This window comes from Martes martes (assembly GCF_963455335.1).
Source record: "Martes martes genome assembly, chromosome: 7".
Taxonomy (NCBI): domain Eukaryota; kingdom Metazoa; phylum Chordata; class Mammalia; order Carnivora; family Mustelidae; genus Martes; species Martes martes.
This window is the reverse complement of record NC_137894.1, coordinates 11,855,291-11,879,871: the sequence shown is the minus strand read 5'-3', so window position 1 is coordinate 11,879,871 and position 24,581 is coordinate 11,855,291.

Here is a 24,581-nt window from a genome sequence, read left to right as displayed (position 1 = left end):
GACAATCCTAATGGCAATCAAAACTGATGAGGGCTTACTATGGCTATGCATGTGCTAAGGGCTTTGCATGAATCATCACCCCTGAGACCATACGTGGCCTCTGAGATGCCTCAGAAACTTAACCTGCCTCTCTTTTGCAGTGATATAATATCCAAACTCATTTCTGCCTGAAGATGTTGAATGTAACATAAGCATTAAGAAATAAGAAAAATATGGGGCACCTGGGTGGCTCAGTGGGTTAAAGCCTCTGCCTTCGGCTCAAGTCATGATCCTAGGGTCCTGGGATCGAGGCCCGCATCAGGCTCTCTGCTCCTCGGGGAGCCTGCTTCCCCTCCTCTCTCTCTGCCTGCCTCTCTGTCTACTTGTGATCTCTGTCTGTCAAGTAAATAAGTAAAATCTTTAAAAAAAAAAAAAAGAAATAAGAAAAATACCTTTATTTACGTCCTGAAGAAGTGTAAAATAAGTAAGATTATGGTCTCTGGAGCCAGACCACTTGGGATCCAATTCCAGCAGCTGCAATTACTAACTGTGTGACCTTGGGCAAGTTATTGAAAAGTATATCTTCCCTTCCACATCTGTAAAATGGAGAAATGAATGTCTTTGAGAATAAAATGAGTTAATAGATGTAAAGCCCTTAAAACAATGCTTGGCTCATTGTCATTACTGAATACAAGTTGGCTAATAGCCACAAGTCCAAGTTGTAGCAATGAACTATAGACCAGATAGGGACTCTTGATTTCATATTATATATATTATTATATAATGATATATATAATAATATATAAAATAATATATAATAATATTATATAATAATGTATATTATATAATATCCATATTATATTATCTTTCTATGGCGGCAATAATCTCTACTTGATCATTATTATTTAAAAGTACATTGGTCAAATCTGTTAATATTTATGTTAATAACAAAGCATGCTAGTTTTACAGATTTTATTTTTTGAAGTGATATTTTAGGATATGATTTATGATATACATAAGAAAGATTGGGTCTGTAGTTCGCTTAGTACGTGTGAGTAAACTTTTTCAGGCTATGGTAAAAATGAAATGTTCATTTCATAGGAAGTATTTGGAAACTTTTCTTCTTCGCCTATGACTATAGAATAATTTAAATAATGTCGTAATTATGTACACTTTAAAGGTTGGTATTATTTCCCTGATTTTTTTTTTTTTTTTCCCCAGAGTAACTCTTCAATAACTTTCTTTGGTGTCTCTTTTGGAAACTGAGCTTCTTATGCGTTACTAATTTCACTAAAAATTTTCCCTATCATGGTGATTTTAAAATCTATTTGCATAAAGTTGAGTAACATCATTTTAATGGTTCTCTTAATTTCCCCTCCTCCTTTCATGACTTACCCTGAAATTTTTATTTTTTGTTCTAATGTTTTCTTTCTTTTTGTCTTTATCGGTTAATGAATAACTGATTAAAATCAGCTTGCGGATTACTAGTTTTACTTGTTTTATTTAAGATTTTATTTATTTATTTGAGAGAGAGAAAAACAGAGATCACGGGAGGACATGTTCAGGAGCATGAGCAGGAGGGAGTGGAGGAGGGCAGAGGGAGAGGAAGAAGCAGGCTCCCTACTGAGCAGGGGCCTGGTATGGGACTCAGTCCCAGGACTCTGGGATGATGACCTGAACCGAAGGCAGACTCTTAACTGACCGAGTCACCCAGTTGCCTCTAGTTTTATTTACTTTGAAGACTGATTTCTAATAATTTAATTTCTTAATTTATCTTTATTGGTTCCTTCTGCTTTCCTTAAGCACATTTTATTGTCTTTTCTAGCTTCTTACTTCAGATGTTGCCTTTCATATTTAGTGATAGAAAGAGCAAAGCATATGAATTTTCTGCACGCTAGTTGTCTCTCACAAGCTCTTTCAATTTTTATAATTTTATGGATTGGCTGAGATTCTGTACTGTACATTTTCTTGGTACCAAGAATTTATTAAGATATCATTTATAAATTTCGGGTGACAGAAGTATTTATCTCCTTATTGTACTTAATGACTTTATTGAAATTGAAATGATATATTACTGTCTGCATATTTATTATTTAGATTTTGTTGTGGTTTACTTGATAACGCCATATGTAGCTAATTTTTGTGTATGATTATCAGCAAGATATGTTCCATTTTATTGTAAAAAATCTGATAAATAGTGACGGAGTCTACTTTTAAAATTAGGCTATAGAGGGTACCTGGGTGGCTTAGTTGATCAAGCATCCAACTCTTGATTTTGGCTCAAGTCATGAGCTCAGGGCCATGAGATCGAGCCCAGCAGGCTCCATGCTAAGCATCAAGCCTTCTTGAGATTCTCCCTCTCCCTTTCCCTCTATCCCTCCCTCCTGCTTGTGCACATGCACTCTTTCTCTAAAAAAATGTTTTTTAAATAAAAAAAATAAATAATAAATATATATATTATTTAAGTATCCTATACTTTTGCTTAATTTTTGTATGCCTGAATTATTATGGAAGAACAGACAAATTCAAATTATCTTACTAATTTTCTTCTGTTTCCTCGGATAATAACAATTAGTAGTTGCTATGAGCAATAATAAATTTTAATACACTTAATTTCTCTTACATGTTCTAGCAACTTTAAATAAAAGATTTTTAGCCCAGCTATTATCGATGAAGTATTCAGTGAATTTATTGTACCTCTAGCCTTCCTTTCCTTTCCAGTTTGTGCCTACTTGTGTGTAACTTGGCAGGACATAGACACACATACGTTCTCTTCTTGTACTCTCATATGCGCTTGTTCTAATCTTCCACTACACTCAAATGCACCAAACTTATTGGCCACCTCCATTTTTGTTTGTTTCTTTCACCTCTCCAGTCTTTTCTTGACTCATAAAGTCTCTTTCTATGACTTTTGTCAAGAAGGGCTCATGGTAAGTATTTTCTGAGATTCCCCGTGTTGAAAATTGTGTGTGAACTGGACACATAAAGCTTGGTTGGGTATAAAGTTCTTGCCTTACATTTTCTTTCCTTAAGTATCTTGTAGGTGTTGCCCTGATGTCTCCTGTCAGTGGTTATTGCTTGGGATAAACTTGGAGTCAGCTTGATTTTTGTTGCTTCTCATAAATGAGTTGCTCAATCTTTTTGCCTTGATTTCCAAAGAAATTGTTTCCTTTATTGAGAAAATCAGTTATGTCCTTGAAGTATATCACAGTATCAAATAGTCTATTAATATAAACTCTGGTATATCATGAGCCCTTTCAATATGTAGGTTTATAGCCTTTACGTGTCAGGAAATATTTTTGACTTACATATTTAATATTTATTTCATTCATAGTTTGACAGTCTTCTTTGAGGATTTAAATGATATGCACGTTAGATATCCTATGTCTATATCATACTGTCTATTATTTTCTTTCTAAACACTTATTTCTTTTTTTGTTTGATTTCTCATTTTTGTCTTCTGTCTTTATGGTGACCTCTTCTGCTTTTAGTCTATTTTGCGTGCCTTTCCACTTTGTCTTGATTTCTGTAATGGTTTTATTTTTGCATTTTTTTCTTTTCTGAAATTTTCTTGTCTACATTTCTTATCCTCCTGCTACCCTTACCATCTCTTCTCTGAATCCTTTCATTTTGGCTTCATGGTTTTCCATAGAAAGGTTATAATTCTTTGGGATTTTAAAATTTGTGTCATATTTATTTGGCTACAATTTTTATCTATTCCATGGCAAATTTGTATACCTGTGTTTTTAGTTTATCATTAATATTTCTCTTTTCCTTCTTTTTATTTCTGTTTAAATCTTTGTATCAATGTTGTGCTAGCTCCTTTGATTATTCATCACTGAATAAATTTTATTTTGTGGTCAAGATCATTGTAGGAGTTTCATATAAGAAGGAATATGGTGTAGTTGTTTTTCATAATTCAAAGGTTCTCTTCTTTGTGTTATGAACTTTCAGCAAATATGACCAATCTACTTTTTTGGATGAACAGGTAAGTGTAAACCAAAGAATTATTAAATTGGTACAGATAATGTTGGTTATATCTCTAATTTATGACATTTGCCTAATTATGATAAATATAAACACTTCCATGGAAGTGTAGTTGGATATAAAAATTGTAGAATCAGGACACCTGGGTGGCTCAGTCGGTTAAGCCACTGCCTTCGGCTCAGGTCATGATCCCAGGGTCCTGGGATCGAGTCCCACATTGGGCTCCTTGCTCAGTGGGGAGCCTGCTTCTCTCTCTGCCTCTGCCTGCCACTTTGCCTGCTTGTGCTCTCTCTCTCTGACAACTAAATAAATAAAATCTTCTAAAAAAAATTGTAGAATCAAGAAAAAAATTTTTTAATTGTGAAATCCTGAGTGATATGGCATTTAAAAAAAATTCTTCCTGAATTTCTTAGAAGTGCATAAAGAAGGTCTCTTCTAGATAGTACCATATATTTTTTTCATGTCGATATTGTTGAAACAAAATGAAGGATCTTATTTCAACCAAAATAACCAGAAATTTTATTAGTTTAGCATTAGACACTGAAATACAAAGCTAGGAAAATAAGGCTACCTTGTATGGTCTGACCAGTGTAGTATTTTCACATTTGTTTCTTTGGCATCACATTCCTTCTATTAAAAAACGTGTTGGAAGATCAAGTACAAATAATTTATTGTTTGACATAGTATACTTTAATATGCAGCTAATTAGCACAAATACTCGCTCCAAGAAGTGAGATCATTACTGCCTCTTCATTGTATCTGAGAAGTTCTTTGTAATGGAGACAAAGCCCAGCTTCAAATAGAAACTACCACCCAGGGGTCTATCCCTTTTGGCCAAATTGGAAAGATACAACTTTCTTCTTACTATTTTTAATAACATCTACAAAAATTTATTAGGAAGTTTGTTAGTTATCTATCACTACATAAAAAGTTACTCCAAAACATAACAGCTTTTGTAACACACTCTTGTTATTTCATATGAGGTCCAGGAATCTGGGAGCAGCTGAGCTGGGTGGTTCTGGTTCTCCATCCCCAAGTCTCATGAAGTTTTGTCAGTCACCTGGAGGGTCAGCTGTTTGAAATGAGCTGCAAGCTCACTCAAGTGACTGTTGGTGGGAGGCCTCAATTCCTTCCCCTGTGAGTCCCTGCTCAAAACATGATGGCTGGTTTCTAATAGGGTGAGTGGAGAGAGAGACACACGGAGAGAAAGGCAGAGAGACTGAGAGACAGAGGGATGTAAGCTACAGGGTCTTTTATAATCCATTCTCAGAAATGCAATATAATGACTTCTGCCACATTCTAATGGACATATAGACCAGCTGCAGTAGAATGTAGAAAGCAACTCCACAGAATGTGAAGAGTAGGAGATGGAGATCATTGGTGTATCTCTTGGAGACTGGCAACCACAGGTTTTGAACTTGTTCTAGGGAGTACACCAAGCATAGGGATACATATATTATAGAACCATTTATATATTCCTTCAGTGAATCAAATTCATGATCAATAGAACATATATTCAGCACCTACCATCTACCGGGCTCTGTGCTATATAAAGGGATTATAAAGTAAATAAGACGGGACCTCACACTTACCTTCTGACCAGAGAGATAAATATACAAGACATAGACAATAATATTCCAATTTAGAATAAAAGAGGGTTGAACCAAACACTATAGAGGTATCGTGGAGAGAGAGATTGGTTTTGTTTAGAGAATATGCAGCAAAATTGAGCAACTGACATGAAATTTAGCCTTAAAAGGCAAGCAGTAATTGAACAGAAGGAGTGATTGGCATTTCAGGAGGAGAAAGTAGCATACTCAGGTTTGTACCTGTCAGCTAGGCTATGAGTGACAACTGAAATAATGAGTATATTGCATTCCATATTCAGTATAAGTCATCTACTGAAGCTACCTAAATTGAAGAGTAGGATAGGAAAGGATAAGCTGGCATAGAATCCAAAGCATAAAATTTTTGGTGTGCCCTGATCAATGCTGTTTAGAAAAAAGGTGGACATTCTAAAGTCTTCTGATGGCAGAGTGACACAATTTGCTTTGTGGCTAGAGATGGTCATATTGAAGAAAAGGCAGAAGGGGAGCATCAGAGAGGAGGGGCTAAAGGAAGACAGAACCATTTTTCCTTTCCCTTACAACTGACCCTACAAGAGTGACAAAAGCAGCAGTATGGAAGAATCCCGTCATGGAAAGGAGCAGACACCATCAGGAACATTCAATGATTAGAATTCCATCTCTTTGACTGGAGGGCTGGAACTAGGTAGCAATGGTTACAGATGACTCTAGAATGTCTAGCCATCATCTAAGACAGCAAACACAAGAGGAGGAGTGGGTATTGTGGGGCAAATGTCAGTTAATGAGTTTGGTTTTATTTGTGTTAAATCTGGGTGCCTATGGGACTTTTAATGATTGCAGTCAAGACCTGGAAAAGCAGTTGTGCTGTGCTTTCTCACTCTGTCATGATTTTCACCTTTCTCTCACACTTCTTAATTTCTGTTTCCAGAGGGCAGCAATCCAAAGATGTTGGTTGTTACTGAGTCCCTGCTAACAGCTCCCTACAGATTCTTAGGTTATAATGGGCCAAACATCCCACCAACCCACTTTTCCCATTTGGTATTTTTATGATCTCTAATTATAGGCATAAGATCCAGGTAATGACTGGGTTACATTTTCTGCCAGACAAATTATGTACATAATTATAGGCACATGTTCACTGGGATATTGAAGCATCTGATGCTTCTATAGAGAAGATAATTGTCAACCTTTGCACTGTAATTAAGTCTAAATGGGAATCCTAATCATTTTCCAAATGAGCAAACAGTAAGCCAGTCTTCATTGGCTGTGTCATGACAGCAAATGGAATGGATTTGCTGCACAGGTTAATTAGTCATCCGTGAATGTCACAGCCCTCAGAAAACCCCATGTTAGATATAAGCGTTAGAGCTAATTAGCAGTCCATTGTTGAAACCCTATATGATTTTTACCTGGTTTTTCTGTGGAATTCTAACTATTCACAGTCTCTTACCCTCCCTCTGAATCCTTCTTCTCATAGTGAGTCATTATCAAGTCATTTAGATTTTCTACCCATTAATTCCAGTACAGAGTGGAAGGAGCAAAGATTTGCAAGGAGATAGAGCTGGGTTCAAATCCCACCTGATGTATACTTACAGTGAAGGTGAGACTATATGTTGTCTCTAAGTTTCAGTAATTTGTCTATGACCTATATGTGATTCATCTTACCTTTGACACCTTCTCAAGTAGACATTCATAAATCTTTCCTCTAAGTTTTACAGCATACCTGTCACTAACTGGAGTTCAATATTTGTTTACAGCTGTTTGGGTGTGTGACATTTATGTTCAGGAAATGTGCAAATCTTATCTGCGTATTTGCTGACTTTTGAAAATGCATACGCTCACAGAACCTAAAACCCTTTCAAGATAGAGAACATAACGTTCCCCCCAGAAAGTTTCCCCATGCTCCTTCCAGTCAAACCTCACCCCACCCCTCCAGAGGCAAAAAGCTTTCTGATATTTTGCCATTAGTTCTCCCTGTTCTAGAACATCATGTAAATCTGATAGTGTGGTCGATAACTCCTTTACATAAGGCTTTTTTTTTTAAACGAAGCATATATTTTCGAGGTCTTCCCATGTTGCCATTGCAAGACGTCCTTTCTGCTCGCACAACTGATAAGCCATGACAGTCTGTCACTTAATATAAGAGAAATCTGTTTCTCGCTCATGTCAGAGTGCAACACGGGTATTCCTGTTTCAAAAACAGCTTTCCTGGATGTGGGGAATTTGGTGACCTCTGGCCCCTTTCGTGCACGCTTTCACCTTTTTCCTAAAGCCCTGGTACATCTGCATCTGGCAGCTGATGCACAGCCAAAGAAGGTGGCAGAAGGTGACCTTCGTGGCTTTAGAACCCAGCCCGGAAGTGCCACCTACCACTTCTACTCCTGTGCCATTGGTGAGGGCAGGTCACATGGCCAGATGTGTACAAGTGTGGACCTTGGGCGGGCAGCCTTGTTCTTGTACTCACTCCACACCGTGGAAAGAGTATGCATTTTTTGAGGGAAAGCTAGTTATGTCTGCCGCAATGTCTGACTTCAGTCCCCTGGCCTTCTAAGCTCTTTGCTAGGTTGCCTTTTGGAAGGAGATCAGAAGTACAAACCCTACACAGTGGTGAGATGGTATCCGCAGGTCCTGCACGCTCTGAGCTCAATTTCTCCCACCCTAGGGTAGTTATCTTACAAACTTGCCTCGTCAGGGCCATCCTGCTGCTTCTAAGAGCCTCCGGCTGCTGCAAAAGCTGTTTTAAACCTTGGCTTCTCTTCTTTATTCAGATCCCACTCACCCCTGCTAATCTGTTCAAATGCTAATGAGAAATCATTTACTTAAGGCTAGGGTCTGCCTGGCACCCAGAAGCTATTTCCCAGACAAATTATTTTCTTTTCCAAGTCATTTTTAGCAAGACTCCTGCACACGTGTTGAGATCCGTATGTGTCCGGCCCTTTGCTGGAAGTTTTCACATGTAGCGTCTACATGAAACGTCAATGCACATTAGAAACATGCATTATTGTTGTTACTCCAGGATTAAGGTCCAGGCATTCAACAGTGTTGTCCCGAGATAGAGAAAGAATGACCTGAGATGCAAATCCAGAAAGTTGCAATCTTATAATCAGAAGTAATTTTTTAACAGATTATCCACCTAATTCCTTCCTTTGACAGATCAGGAAATAGAAACTCAGAGCATTCAGGTGATCTGGCCAGTGTCAGAGAACTGGAAAGGGGCCAAGCATGGCAGATTCTAAGACTCTTGAATATCTACCATATCGCTTTTTTTTTTTTTTTTTCTGACAGTGAAACATAGTTGTACCTACAGCCAGCCCCGCACTGTGCCTGAATCAGTTCCCAGCCGACAGACATGAGCTGGACAGCCTCCCTTTGGGTCTTAACCATGACATTGCAACCCCTCAGCTTCCGCAAATCACTGATGTCAACCAGCCATGTCCCCGCAACGACCAAACACCCATTGCCTTTGCCAGAAGGCAGCATCTCCCCAAAATCTGTTTCGCGGGGGCAAAGAGCCTTTGACAAAATTCTTCCTCGCTTCAAAATTAGTCACTGTGTCTGATTAGGCGTTGGTGCCACTGAAAATGTTTTCTGCCTTAAGAATTGGCCCCTCCCATCTCCTTGCTAGCTTTGCTTTTATTGTCTGTGAAAAAATCGATTTGGCTCAGTGCCGGCCACTATGTCATATTTCGCTACCACAAGTGTGTTTTTATTGTTCCTGAGCATCTTTTATTTACTATCATGCAGGTGATAAACTGGTGTAGGCTGCCTGGGTTACACACGTGAGATGTGAATCTAAGTGGGGGAGAAAGAGAAGGGAGGGAGAGATGCCTGGCCCCTGAAGACAATGGCGTGCAGTGCCGTGAGCCAGTCAACAAAGCACTCGAGGGAGATTGTACTTGCTGAACTGATATGTAATTTGTGCAAAGCCACTAATTACAAGTTACATAATGTGGCCTTAAATCTCTCCAGAAAAGGACCCTGCTTATTCAAAATGAGGCATTTAAAAGCTGCCAAACTTCAAAAAGCTCTTGCCTGGGGTGACTGGCATTCTCCTGTCCTTTGGGGGGAGCAAGTCGGTTTAACTGCTTATACCGAGAATTAGACTGAAGTGTCCCATGCGGGTAGTGGAGATGTTGACCTATATAAAATATAAAATAATAAAAATAAGAAAGTTGCTGTTTGCCTGAGGACCATCTGATTTCAGGCCACAAATTTACATTTACGGATTATATTCACAGAGGGGAGGGCTAGATGTCTTATAGGAAAAAAAAAAGGTTAAAAACGTCAGTTCTAAAGTAATTACTAATAAGAACACAGCCTGCTTCTTAGAAGCCGATTAATGCATGTTTTTTGAATGATATAGTTCCTATTTACTGAGAACATACAACAGATCAGCACTTAGTAATGTACCTTATCAGACCCACGAGGCCTTCCATTCAGGCCAAGGCTGACCTGCACGTGTTTCCTTACAGTCTTCCTGGGCTTGTTTGAGTTTTTTCAAAACTTTATCATGCTCCTGCTCTCCCCTCTCCCCAGAACCTTCTCTGTTTTGCTATCTGCTCTGCATTTTTCAGCACTCAAACAAAATGTCCAGGAACAGGTGAATGGAAAAAAAAAAAAAAAAGTCTATCTTAGCCATTGGACATTTCCCTTGACCTAGTATATTGTGACAATTTCTTTCCATGACCCAGAGTATGTAGACATCATGCTATGGATTCTTAAGACATGCTCGCTGTTTCTTCCACAACACTTAGCATAATTGTCATTGTTTAGGGAAGCCCTAAGATTAAAGAACCAGAAGGGGTGGAAAGACAGTCTTGTCTTGCTCACAGCTACATCCTCTTCTCTTGGTTCAATTCCTGTAGATGTTTAAAAATATTTGTAGGGGCACCTGGGTGGTTCAGTGGGTTAAAACCTCTGCCTTCAGCACAGATCATGATCTCGGCATCTTGGGATGGAGCCTAGCATCGGGTTCTCTGCTCAGCAGGGAGCCTGCTTCCCTTCCTCTCTCTCTGCCTGCCTCTCTGCCTACTTGTGATCTCTGTCTGTCAAATGAATAAATAAAATCTTTAAAAAAATTTTTTTAAAATATTTGTAGAATGAATATATCTTCAATGAATTCTCACATCAGTCCTTTAAGGTAGGAATTATCCTCAATATCCACATGGTAACACTGAGGCTTAGAGAAGAGCCTTCTGTAAGAACCTTAAGGTAACAAACGGTTGACTTTCTTAAGGTAACAAACTGACTTTCAAATGCAGGTCTACCTTACTCCAAAACCCAAGTCCTACGCAACATTATCTCATGCTTTAAAAGGAACTCACACTACATTGTTTTAGGATATGAAAGTGAAAATGGTACAAACAAATAAAAAAAGGTAAAATTTAAATATGTAACTTATGGCTGGTAGGTGGTGGCAGTTTGGGTGTGCTTCCCTTGCATTTTCTGCTTTGCAACGTTATAAGCATCAACTCAAGAACCAGCAGTTCCTGAAGACACTTCACATCCTCCTAAATGGAAGCTAGGCCACTAGGGATGAAGTGAGGCCTGTCCTGTTTTCCTGTCTGACCCCAGAAGTTGAAATCTACAAGAGGAAATCTCACCAATCAAGCCAGGACTGAAACAAACCGCAAAGGGAGCGGGGTGTGTCATTCTGATGGGAACAGAATACCGCCATAATCCACCTCTCCGCTGTTTGATTTGGGCTTTGGCAATTTTGACTAGAAGTAGTAAAATTAATCCATGTGGAACCACTTTGAAAGACGACATCCTTTGACAGATGTATCACGGGTGATTTCATCAGCATAGGACATCTGGTTAACTTTTATAAATATGAAGAGCGGTTGAGAGCAGCTGAAAGCCTGTGGAAGAAGGTGGTAGTAGCAGACACTGCTCCTGCCTACAAAGAATGCCTGCAAGCAGAACACCTGGGGGTTGGGCACCCAGAGCTGCCTCAAGCGCTACATAGATTTTGTGGGAGAGGCTCACAGCTTCAACTGGGTGATGGCCCCTCTGAGAGTCAAAAGTGACAGAAGTCATTGAATCATCATTTTCGGGCATTCCACTATATTGTCGTTCTCATTGGAAAGAACAAATAAACTTCTTTTTTTTTTTAAAGATTTTATTTATTTATTTGACAGACAGAGATCACAAATAGGCAGAGAGGCAGGCAGAGAGATGGGGGGGTGGGGGGTGGGGAGCAGGCTCGCTGCTGAGCAGAGACCCTAATGTGGGGCTCGATCCCAGGACCCTGGGATCATGACCTGAGCCAAAGGCAGAGGCTTTAACCCACCGAGCCACCCAGGCACCCTAATAAACTTCTTTTTGAAGCTTCATGATGAGCAAGTCTGTAAATAGGGAAGTATGCAGCTGCTCAAGGAGCCAACTTTTCAGATTTCTAGATCAGAGATTGAGACGAAAGAAGGACAAAGTCCCTTACGTGTTACATTGCCAGCATTGAGGCATTCAGTTCTGAACCTCCAAACACAGAGTGACCCCCAAGATATTGGAGGTACGGCCCAGTGGTAGCTTGAGCAATCATTTGAGCAAGGAGTGGGTTCAAGGGGGATTTGTTGAACCAAAGATGAGAAGGATAGAAGAGGAAATGGGCAAGGCTGGAAGGTTGGGATAAATTTATGGGAGGAGCACAAACCATGGGCAGAGACTAATTTTATTCCCTTATTAAGCAAACACACATGGCACATTTTTATAAGCCAGTTTTAGGAGCTAAATGCTGTGAGTATGAAAAGAATTGCACAAGGGAATTAACACATTACTTCTTTCCATGGCAATCTCTTTGGAGATAGAGAAAAATCTGGTTATGTAGAGAGACATTTACATTAGCCTAGAGGTTTTCATCCAATGCTGTGGTGGCACAGCACAGAGAACCCTACGAACCCACAAACTGGGCTATTTTTAAAAGGAACTATGCAAGCAAAATGATCCTGGGGGAACATTATTCTGAATGTTACTTATGTAATACATTGAAATAGGCCAATGTTGAAGGAAGGAAAATATCCAGAATGCTATTGTGGCAATCCAGGTTCCAGTGGGGCAACATTTGAAGAAGTAATATTTGGCATTAGAAACTGACTTGGTGGGGCGCCTGGGTGGCTCAGAGGGTTAAGCCTCTGCCTTCGGCTCAGGTCATGATCTCAGGGTCCTGGGATCGAGCCCCACATCGGGCTCTCTGCTCAGCAGGGAGCTTGCTTCCCCTCCTCTCTCTGCCTGCCTCTCTGCCTACTTGTGATCTCTCTCTCTGTGTCAAATAAATAAATAAAATCTTTAAAAAAAAAAAAAAAAAAAAAAGAAACTGACTTGGTGAGTATTCAAGGAGAAATTTGCTTTCCTACCCATTCCCTTTCAGGACTCACCCTCAGGAGTGATGTGCAATAACCTAGACCCTAGCTCTAGTTCTTGTCTTTTACCGATGTAGCTAATTTATATAATGTATTTATATAATATAAGATGTTTAACTTTATATTATTTATAAAATTTAATAAAATATTTATATATTATTTATAGTAGATATTGTATCATTATTTACAATATTTAATTTAAATTATATATTAATATAATTTAATTTAAATTATATATAAATTATATATTACATATATTATAATATATAAATTAGTTACTTCAAAATATACATGTGTGTCTGTTTTCCCATATGTATGTGTATATATATATTTCATTGATCATGCTCATTCAACAGCTATTTATAAATCATTTCTTGTGCTCCAGAAACTAAGAATTATCAAGCAAAAGTGGATAATATTAAAGTCCTGTACAATAGATACCAATAGTTGAATGACTTTTTTGCCTATCTACAAATTTAGCCAAAATTGACCAAAACCAGATAGTATCTAATCTCTTCTACCATGGCTCCATGTTGGGAGGTAATGGGATAAAGCGAAGAGAGCATGGCCTAACTAGAAAATGGGTCTCAGAGTTGAGCATGTATCAGAATCACCTGGAAGATTAAAAGAAGAATTGCCGGAACTTACTCCAGAGTTTCTAATTCAGTAAGTCTGGGTGGAAACTGAGAACTTCAATTCTAACACAAAATTTTCCAGGGGGTGTGATGCTGTTGGTCCAGGGAACACACTTGGAGAACCTCTGGAGACAGACTAATTTCCTGTTTTTTCTTTCCTACTCTACTTTAAAGAAGCTGTCCTTCCTCACAACACTAATAACATCAAAGGTTGAGTTTTATATGGTCTAGCTTTCTGCTTAATATATGAGTTTTACTCTTCATAGGACTAAGTTAACATTCTTTGACTTTCTTGTTGAGGCGTAGATGTTCAGTAGAAAGCCATTATTTATCATTTGCCAGATGACAGTTCTTCATTTTTATGACTTAGACATATGTATCCTGGGGAAGGAAACTGTCTTTGTCCAAGACTTGTGCCCCATGAGCTCAAAAGAAGTTTCGGTGTTTAGAATGCAAAGATTTTAAGACAATAGAAAATGTACTCATTATGGATGAAAATGAAATTTATATCTCCAGTTCACCTACTTGCCCGCTAAAAAGAAAGACCTGCCTTCAACATTAAAATAATTACCAAAGACCCTCATAAATTTCTATGTCCCCTTAATCAGGTGACCAGTTAGCCAGGGCCAAACGAGTAGCCTCCCATAGCCAGGCAGTAAGCTCACATAATTGGCAAGAGTACAAAAGAGACTCACCAGATTAGTTTCCATGAATCTGCATATTAAGATCATAACCTCAATGTGTAAATTAAAAGAAAGAAATGAATTAGGACAATTTCCTGCATGATTAGTTGGTTTAGAAAAATATCAAGTTAGGCTTATTTTAAGTGTGCATGGGTGTTCTCCCTTGACACAAGTCTGCCTATATCTAGCAAAACTCATCCTGCTCACATATGGGAAAAATCAATAACTATTTCAACATATGTCTGAGGACCCCTTTGCTGTGTGCACACAGACCTTAAAGACTGTGGGGAGCAGGCACATTACATTTGGCCAAGCTCTGAGAAAGCAGGAAAGGAACTGGAAGGACTTTGCATGAGCAAGGACTCTACTTGAGAAGAATGAGATTACACAGATCCATACAAAAATTATCTATTTCCAGTCTAGTGTTTGGCACATGAGAAGCAGTCCATAAGTACTTTTGAATGTGGGATTTAGGAGAGAAATAAAGAGCCAAGATTTATTGGGTTTTACTGCTGAACCTGAAATTCATTTTGGCCTCAGAACATTCCCCAGTAAAAAGGCAGTGGTCTTGACTATTTGCGTATATTTCTTAGAATTCTCTAAGATAAATCCTTAGCAAGTGTAAAGTTGTAGAAAGGTGAACACTGTGGTGTCCTGTGGAGGAAATGTCTTCAATAAGAGGTCACTTTCCAAGAAGCTTAGTGATTCTAAACATCATTAGGCTTAACTGTAAAGTCTTGCCCTTCCAGATGGTGAATGGATGTGAACATTTTTACAAGCATTTCTTTTCCAAATGTTGAAGAACTTTAATTTTTTTCTTGTTATAAAATGTTGATGTTCCAGCCATTGAAAATAGTGCAATATGAAAATTTGCTGATCTGCTTTTTGTCAAGAGAAGAAAACAACTTGTTTGGCACAAATCATTGATTTTCCAGCAATATGAGCAATAAAGGGACTAAATTCTTAGAAAAGTTCCAAATCCAACCCCACCTGCCTGGTGCATCCAGAAAATCTTGCATACTCAGCTCAGAGTCTGGAAATCTTTATAATTTGCAGTTCATAATAAACTGATGGAAAGGTAAAAAGAAGTTGTTGATAATTGCCACGTTTTATGATCTATAGTATAGTTACCAACTCCCAAATAACTATGAACAAAATATTTAAACTCTTGGCCTAAATCTACCCAATTATAAACTAGGTGAGCCAAACTATCTGCTTCTTTAAATATTTTAACAGGTAATAGTAAGGATGATAACAATAATCCTTCTTTGAGTGTTAGGATTTTCTACATGTCAGGAATTGTGCTAAGACCCTTACTTGAATTGGTTCATTTTGTTCTTACTATAAGCCTAAAATATGTCCTATAATCTGTACTTTACAGATGAAGAAAACCAAGGTTTCTAGAGGATAAACAACTTTCCCAAGTGAATAAAAACAGACCTAAGGTCAAAATTTAAATCTAACTATAAAACTAGTGTTTGTAAACATTTTCTTAAATGATAGACTCTCAAATTTAAAATCATAAACATTTTCTAAAATAATAAACTCTCAAATTAAAAAAAAAACAGTATTCTTTTTATAGGGTTAGTTAAAGGTCATATGTTAAGCAATAAAGTAGATTGATAAAGAGAAAGCGAAAGAGAGTGATAGCGGATACGTACATATTCTTTTTTTCAATCCCAAAAGTCCAGTCTACTCTTTCCATGACCCAAAATGAATTCTTTCCATGACTCTGGATAGATGGATCAATTTAATGATCCTTCATTAAATTGATGAATTAGGGGAAAAGAAAAAAAGTTGGTCTTTTTTAGACATTAAATGACTTACTTTTATAATTAATATGTCCAGTGAAATAATAAAAATTCATACCTATTTCACAGTTAAAAATTTTCCTTCCTCCAGCCAGCAGTAAATCTAGGTTTTTGGGGGGCCAAAGTATATACATTTTGGAGTATGGCCTAGTTACAAAAAAAGCAAATACAATTTCAAATATGGAATTAAGTAGAGAAGTGAGTAATTACTGTGACATCAATATGATTGTAAACTAGTATGCTCCAGGTCCCCATTTCCCCCAAGGAAATATCAAATAGACAGCTAACAATTGACTAAAATAGTTTTATAGAACTCTGGAAGCTATCAGAAATCTACAACAACCAATGAGGCACCCAACAAGAAAAAAACTATGTTCAAAATAGTAAGAAATCTTGTGGTATTTTTACTCAACCTGGCACAACTCTTGCTTGGTATGGGATGGCTGGGAAGAAGTGGCCCAAATCTCACTTTTCTCCTTTGGGTTGAGACAACAAAGTGGAATTGGTCCGCAGCACTGTGGTCTGTCTGCAGGATGCCTGAGGAAATGGGTTCTGTTTCACCTGACTCAGAGCTCACAAGATAGTTTGGATCTCATGCTGGAGGCTGCAGAACATGGTGGTGGGAAGTGTGGCAAGAAGTGTGGCAAGAAGACTGTAGACTCAGGCTATTACTGGAAGAAAACAAAATAGAACACCCAAGGTTCTGAACAGAAGCCGTGGTAAGACTCTTAGGAAACTTAAAGTACATACACATATGGGAAAATTTGTTATTTAAAAAAGCAGACAAACATCCCCAGAAAAGTCCTAAAAAGGACCTATAAGGTCCAAAAAGAACTTATGTCTCCATGTCAGCAAATACTGGGAGAAGTACTGTTTTTCTAGTGCCCAATTTTCAATAAACAATCCCAAGGCATACAAAGAAACATGGCAACATGGTCCATTCAGAAGAGCAAAACAAATCTCCAGAAACTGAACATAGGAAATACCAGCTTTTGAGTTTCAAGGAAAAGACAATAAAACAAATGTCTTAAATATGCTCAAAGAGCTCGAGAAACACAGTTTCAATCAGGCAGAAGAAATAGCAAACATGAAGACATGTAATTTGAAAATTTTGAATCTGAAGCATAAAAAAGAAAAAAATAATGAAAAAGCAAACAGAGACTAAGAAATTTATGGAATACTACCAAATGGACCATAAATGCACTACGGGAACCTAGAAAGGAAGAGAGAGGGGTAGAGAGTTTATTTGAAGAAATAATGGCCCCAAACTCTCAAATTTGAGGGATTACATGGATATGCAAATATAAGAAGCTCCAACAAATTCCAAGCAGGAAAAACATAAATGAGACACATTACAATTTTTCAATGAGACACATTACACCCAAACTGTTGAAGGACAAAGAGAGAATCTTGAAAGCAACAAGAAAAAAACAATGCATCATGTACAAGTATCCTAAATAAGATTGCTGGTGAATTTCTCAGCAGAAAACTTACAGGCCAGAAGGCAATGGAATGATAGAATTACAATGCTGAAAGAAAAAAAAAAAAAAAAAGAAAGGAATTGTCAACCAAGAATTCTATATCTGGCAAAACTGCTCTTTAAAAATGAGGGCAAAATTAAGACATTCCCAAATAAAGACTGAGGCGGTCCATTCCACTAGACCTTCCCTACAAGAAATGCTGAGGAGAGTTCCTCAAGTTGAAAGAAAAGGATCCTAGACAGTAACTCAAAGTCAAATAAAGATATAAAGTACATGAACAGATATTCAGACAAGTATAAAAACTCATACTATTGTCATTTTGGCTGTAACTTCAATTTATTCCTACAGGATTTAAAAGACAAATGAATAAAAATAATTATAAATCTATGTTAATGAATACAAATCTATAAAGATGTAATTTGTGACATCCATACTATAAAATGGGCAGGGTAGAACTATAAAGGAGTAGAGTTCTGTATATAATTGAAGTTGTTGATATCAATTTAAGATAGACTGTCATGACTTTATATGTAATCTCTTTTATAAACACAAAGCAAATATTTGTAGAATATAGACAAAAGGAGGGGCTCCTGGGTGGCTCAGTGGGTTAAAGCCTCTGCCTTCGGCTCAGGTCATGATCCCAGGGTCCTGGGATCGAGCCCCACGTCGGGCTCTCTGCTCAGCAGGGAGCCTGCTTCCCTTCCTCTCTCTCTGCCTGCCTCTCTGCCTACTTGTGATTTCTGTCTGTCAAATAAATAAATAAAATCTTAAAAAAAAAAAGAATATAGACAAAAGGAAATGAGAAAACAATCAAAATGTGTTACTACCAAAAATAGCTACTAAACCTGTACCCCTGGGGATAAAAATACATAATATGTTTATAAAAAATAATAATAATAAATAAAAAAATTTTAAAAAGAAAGAATTAAAAAAAAAAAAAAAGAAAGCAATGCCAAAACTGATAGCTGCCTTCTCAAAAAAATGGAAGCCAGCAAAATGGAGTGACGTCTTTAGGGTATGGAGAGAAAAATATGCACCAACCAAAAATTCCAGTGAGGTATCATTCAACATTGAAAGTGAAATAAGTGAATAAGCAGAGAAAGATAAAATAATACATAAAGGTAACGATATCTCAAAATGAAGGTGAAATAAGGATGTTTTCAGACAAAAAAGGAAGAAAACCCCAAAACCAAAAAACAAAACTTAAGGGGTGCCTTCGTGGCTCAGTCAGTTGAGTGTCTGCCTTTGGCTCAGGTCATGATCCTAGGGACCTGGGATTGAGCCCCGCATTGGGCTCCCTGCTCAGCGGGGAGTCTGTTTCTCCATCTCCCTCCGCCTGCTGCTCCCCCTGCTTGTGTTCTCTCTCTAATAAATAAAATCTCTTAAAAAAAAAAAAGCTACTAAACACAAAAGGCGAAAAAGGGAAGAAATAAGAGATAGAAATTGTACAAGACATACAGACTGCAAATAACAAAATGGTAAAACTAAGTGTTTCTTTGTAAGTAATTAATTTACATGAAAATAGATTTAACTCCTCAATCAAAAGATATATATTGGCAGAATGGATTTTAAAATAATAGGTTCCAACTATAAGCAGAGACTCATTTTAGATCCAAGGACACACATAAGTTGATTGTGAAATGATGGAGAAAGATATTCCATGCAAATAAGTAACCAAAAAAGAGGAGAGAAAATATTTACAGACAAAATAGACTAAGAAAAAATTGCTATAAGTGACAGAGATTGCCATTACATAATGGTAAATGGAACAATTCACCACAAAGATGTAATAATTATAAACATATATGATCTCAATATACGAAGTGAACATTGACAGAATCTGAAGGAAGAAATAAAAGTGATCGCAGTTTTGTAATAGAGCTTGAAGTCAGGCAAAATGATACCCTCCAGCTTTGTTTTTCATTTTCATCATTCCCTTGGTGATTTGGGATATTTTCTGGTTCCATACAAATTTTAGGATTGTTTGTTTCAGTTCTTTGAAAAATACCAATGGTATTTTAATAGGGATGTCATTGAAAGTGTAAATTGCTTTGGGAAGGATACACATTTTAACAATGTTTATTCTTCCAATCCATGAGCATGGAATGTTTTTCCATCTTTTTGTGTCTTCTTCAATTTCTTTCATAAGTGTTCTGTAGTTTCTAGGGTATAGATCCTTTACCTCTTTGGTAAAGTTTATTCCTGGGTATCCTATGGTTTTTGTTACTATTGTGAATGGAATTGAGTCCTTAATTTCTCTTTCTACAGTTACATTGTTAGTATATAAAAAAAGCAACCAATTTCTATGCATTGATTTTGTATCCTGCCACATTGCTTCTGCACAGCAAAGGCAATGGTCAACAAAACTAAGAGGCAACCCATGAACTGTGAAAAGATATTAGCAAATGACATTAGAGATAAAGGGCTGATATCCAAGATCTGTAAAGAACTTCTCAAACTTCAAATTCAAAAAATAAATAACCTAGTCAAAAAAAAAAAAATGGGTGGAAGACATGAACAAACACTTCTCCAAAGATATACAAATGGCAAACAGACACATGAAAAAATGCTCCACATCATTAGCCATCAGGGAAATACAAATCAAAACCACAATGAGATACCCACCTTACACCAGTTAGAACGGCAAAATTAACAAGACAATAAATGTTGGCGAGGATGTGGAGAATGGGGAACCCTCTTACACTGTTGGTCGAAATGCAAGCTGGTACAGCCACTCTGGAAAACAGTATGGAGTGTCCTCAAGATGTTAAAAATAGAGCTACCTCACAACCCAGCAATTGCACTTCTAGGTACTTACCCCAAAGATACAGATGTAGTGAAAAGAAGGGGCACATGACCCCAATGTTCATAGCTACTATGTCCACAATAGCCAAACTGTGGAAGGAGCTGAGATGCCCTTCAACAGATGAATGGATAAAGAAGATGTGGTCCATATATTTGATGGAATATTACTCATCCATCAGAAAGGAGGAATACCCACCATTTGCATGGACATGGATGGAAGTGGAGGGGATTATGGTAAGTGAAGTAAGTCCAGCAGAGAAAGACAATTATCATGTGGTTTCACTCATATGTGGAACATAAGCAATAGCAAGGAGGACCATGGGGGAAGGAAGAGAAATCTAAAGGGGGAGAAATTAGAGAAGGAGATGAACCATGAGAGATTAGGAACCCCAGGAAAATAACTGAGTGTATCAGAGGGGAGGAAGTTGAGGGGGGGCGTAACAGGGTGATGGGTATTAAGTAGGGCACATGTTGTGATGTGCACTGGGTATTACACGTACTTAATGAATCACTGAACACTACATCAAAAACTAATGGTGTACTATACAGTGGCTAACTGAACATAATAATAATAAAAAAACCAAATAACTAAAATTAGAAACAAAAGTGGGACATGACTTTATACTCCATAAATTGAAAAGACTATAAGAGTGAAACAATTATAAACCAATAAATTGGATAGCCTAGATGGAAGGAGAAATTCCTATAAATCACAAAGAAAGAGAAAACCTGAACAGATCTAAAATTAGTAAGAGACCAAATCAGTAACCAAGATCCTCCCATCAAAGAAAAGCCCAAGACCAAATGGATTCATTGATGAAGATGACACCAATCATTTATAGATGAGATAACACCAATCCTTCTCAGGATTTTCCAAAAAATTGGAGAAAGGAACACTTCCTAACTCATTCTATGAGGTCAGCATTACCCTGATATCAATGCCAAAGACCTCATAAATAAAGGAAAATAAAGACCAAAATCTTTGGTGGGTATTGATGCAAAAATCCTCAAAAAAATAACAAGAAAATCAGATTCAGCAACATGTTAAAAGGACTATACACAATCACCAAGTGGAATTTATTCCTGTGATACAAAGATTATCCAACTATGAGAAACAATCACTGTTAACAGAATGAAGAAACAAAGCCACATGATCATCTCACTTGAATAAGGAAAAGTGTTTGACAACATTCAATACTCTTCCATGAGAAAAAGACTCAACAAATTAAGAATACAAGTAAACTGTCTCAATATAATAAAGGTAATATACGAGAAACCCACAGCTATTGTCATCGTAAAACAGGAAAAGACTAATAGCTTTATCTCTAAGATGAAGAATAAGACAAGTCTACCCAGTTTTGCTACATAGACGCAATATAGTACTAGAAGTTATAGCCACAGCAATTAGGTAAGAAAAAGGAAAAAAAGCATACAAATTAGAAAGGAATAAATGAAATTATCTCTGCATATGACATGATCTTGTATGTACAAAACCCCTAAATATTCTACAAAAATGTGTTAGAACCAATAAACAAATTCAGTGAAATTACAGATCCAAAATCAACATGTAAGAATCAGTTGCATTCCTATGCATCAACAATGAACAATATGAAAAGTAAATTGAGAAAATAATTCCATTTACATAGCATACATATTTAGGAATAATACATACTTAAGAAAAAAGTTAATATAAGAGATAAAAAAAAATTATGCCCTGATAACTACAAAACATTGCAGAAAATTAACATAAACACAAATAAATGAAAAGACATTTTGGTCTGTGGCTTAGAAACTTAATATTGTTAAGCTGTAAGACTACCCAAAGTGATCTACATACAGTCAGTGAAATCTCCATCAAAACCCCAGCAGCATTTTTTGATGAAAGAGAAAAATCCATCCTAAAATTAATATGGAATCCCAAGTGACCCTGAGTAGCCAAAACAACCTTGAAAAGAGAGAACAAAGTTGGTCTCATATTTCCTGGTTTTAAAGTTTATTACAAAGCTCTGGCAATTAATACATTATGGCACTGGCATAAAAACAGACATACAGGACAATGGAATAGAATAACAAGTCTAGAAATAAATCCTTGTGTATATGGTTCAATGACTTTAGACAATATTTTCTAGACCACTCAACATGGAAAGGGCTATCTTTAGCAAATGGTGTTGGGAAAACTAGATATCCACATACAAAAGAATGAATTTAGATCCTTACCTTACACTGTGTACAAAAATTAACTCAAAATATACCAAAGACCTAAGTGTAAGAGTTAAAAGTATACAACTCTCAGAAGAAAACATAGGAGGAAAGTTTCATTATATTGGATTTGGCAATGATTTCCTGAATATAATACCAAAAGTAAAGGCAAAAAAAAAAAAAGAAAGAAAAGAAAAAAAATAGATCAGTTAGACTTCATCAAAATTTTAGAAATCGTACACCCATAGACACTATCTATAGAGTGAAAAGGCAACCCATGAAATGGGAGAAAATATTTTCAAATCATATATCTAATAACGGATCCATGACTGGAATACATAAAGAACCCAGTGGCTCAAAAAACAACAATGAAAAGCAATCCAATTCTATCTTAGGTTCCAGAGCTTCTGTAGCATCCATCATGTGACATTTGTGGCTATCATGAAATCAAAGTGAGTGTCTAATAATTATTCCTTGAGGAACTTGGGGCTTGCACAGATTATAATAGATCATCTAAAGGGATAAACACTACCCCACCTGCCCTGGGAACAGCTCTGGTCCTCCTTCTTTGACATAATTTCTTATCACTTTCTGTTTTTAAGATTTTGGGGTAATGTTGACAGAATCTTCTTTGGTTTCTTTCCCCAGGAAACAAACTTTTCATATGGAAGGACCCCATACCTGCTAGTACCCTTATTTTCTAACTTTCCTACTAAAATATAAAGCATTCTCCTTTGTTTCAAGGAGAATATCCACAGGGTAAATGTATTGCTTCATAGGATTTTACTGAGTAGTCAAGTTCATGGGTAGGAAGTAGAATGGTGGTTGCCAGGGGCTAGAACAGGGAGTTAGTGTTTCATGGGTACAGAGTTTAAGGTCTGGAAGATGAAAATGTTCTGGAGATGTATGGTGTTCATAGTTTCAAAACCCTGTAAAGGTTAAGTACCTACAGAATTGTACACATAAAAATGGTTAAAATGATAAATTTTTTGTTATGTATGTTTTACCAAAATAATTTTTTTTAAAGAGTGATTATTTATTTAGAATAAGAAATCACCCCAAATGATTTCTTGAAGATTCAGGACACTTTTCCTTCCCTGGAATTTCTTTAAATGGTTTAATAGAAGTGCTTATGTAGAACATCTGCCAGACTGGACAAGCATGTTTCTCAATTGAGCTCTCTTTCTACTTTTCCCATATGTGGACTCAGGTGACTCAAAATTCATGTCATACCAGTCTCCATGGTTGTCCCACTTGTGGAATAGATGGCTTGTCTTCCAAAGGCTCTCTCAGACTCTCAACTGATGTAGATGAAGGGAGCACCATGTATTCTTGTCCTTTGGAAGTGTGGATAGTGCACACTCTGCCAAGAAAGTCTCTCTGCTTTTTAATTTCAAACTGTTTCCACTGTAGAGGTTGATGATCAGCTGGAATGTGGTTCTTAATGGGAAATTAACATTATTCTCTTCTGTGTACTTGGAAATGTGTAAAGTACATTCTGGGGTTGACATTTTACCCAGGGAGTTCTATGGCAAGTTTTCTAGGGGGATGGTGCAAGGATGTCAAACTTCTGCAATATGCAAGCAGCACTAGACAACCAAGATTCTCCCCCTTGAAATGCTCTCAGTTCTCCATTAAGATCAAGTAGCATTAGTAGTTTAGTAGCTTCCTGTAGGGTAAATGGAAGCTATCATTTTATTCTTTTTTTTTAAATATTTTATTTATTTATTTGAGAGAGAGACAGTGAGAGAGAGCATGAGCGAGGAGAAGGTGAGAGGGAGAAGCAGACTCCCCGTGGAGTTGGGAGCCCGATGCGGGACTTGATCCCAGGACTCCGGGATCATGACCCAAGCTGAAGGCAGTTGCTTAACCGACTGAGCCACCCAGGTGCCCTATCATTTTATTCTTGATCTTTGTAACTTCAGCCCAAACTGAGACAGGTAGGGTCCATTTTACATCTTGTTATAGAGTGAAAAATGTTAGCTCAGGAAGGAAAAATATGAAGTCCAAACTATTCATTTCATCTAAGAGAAAATTAATAACTCTAGTGTCAGAGG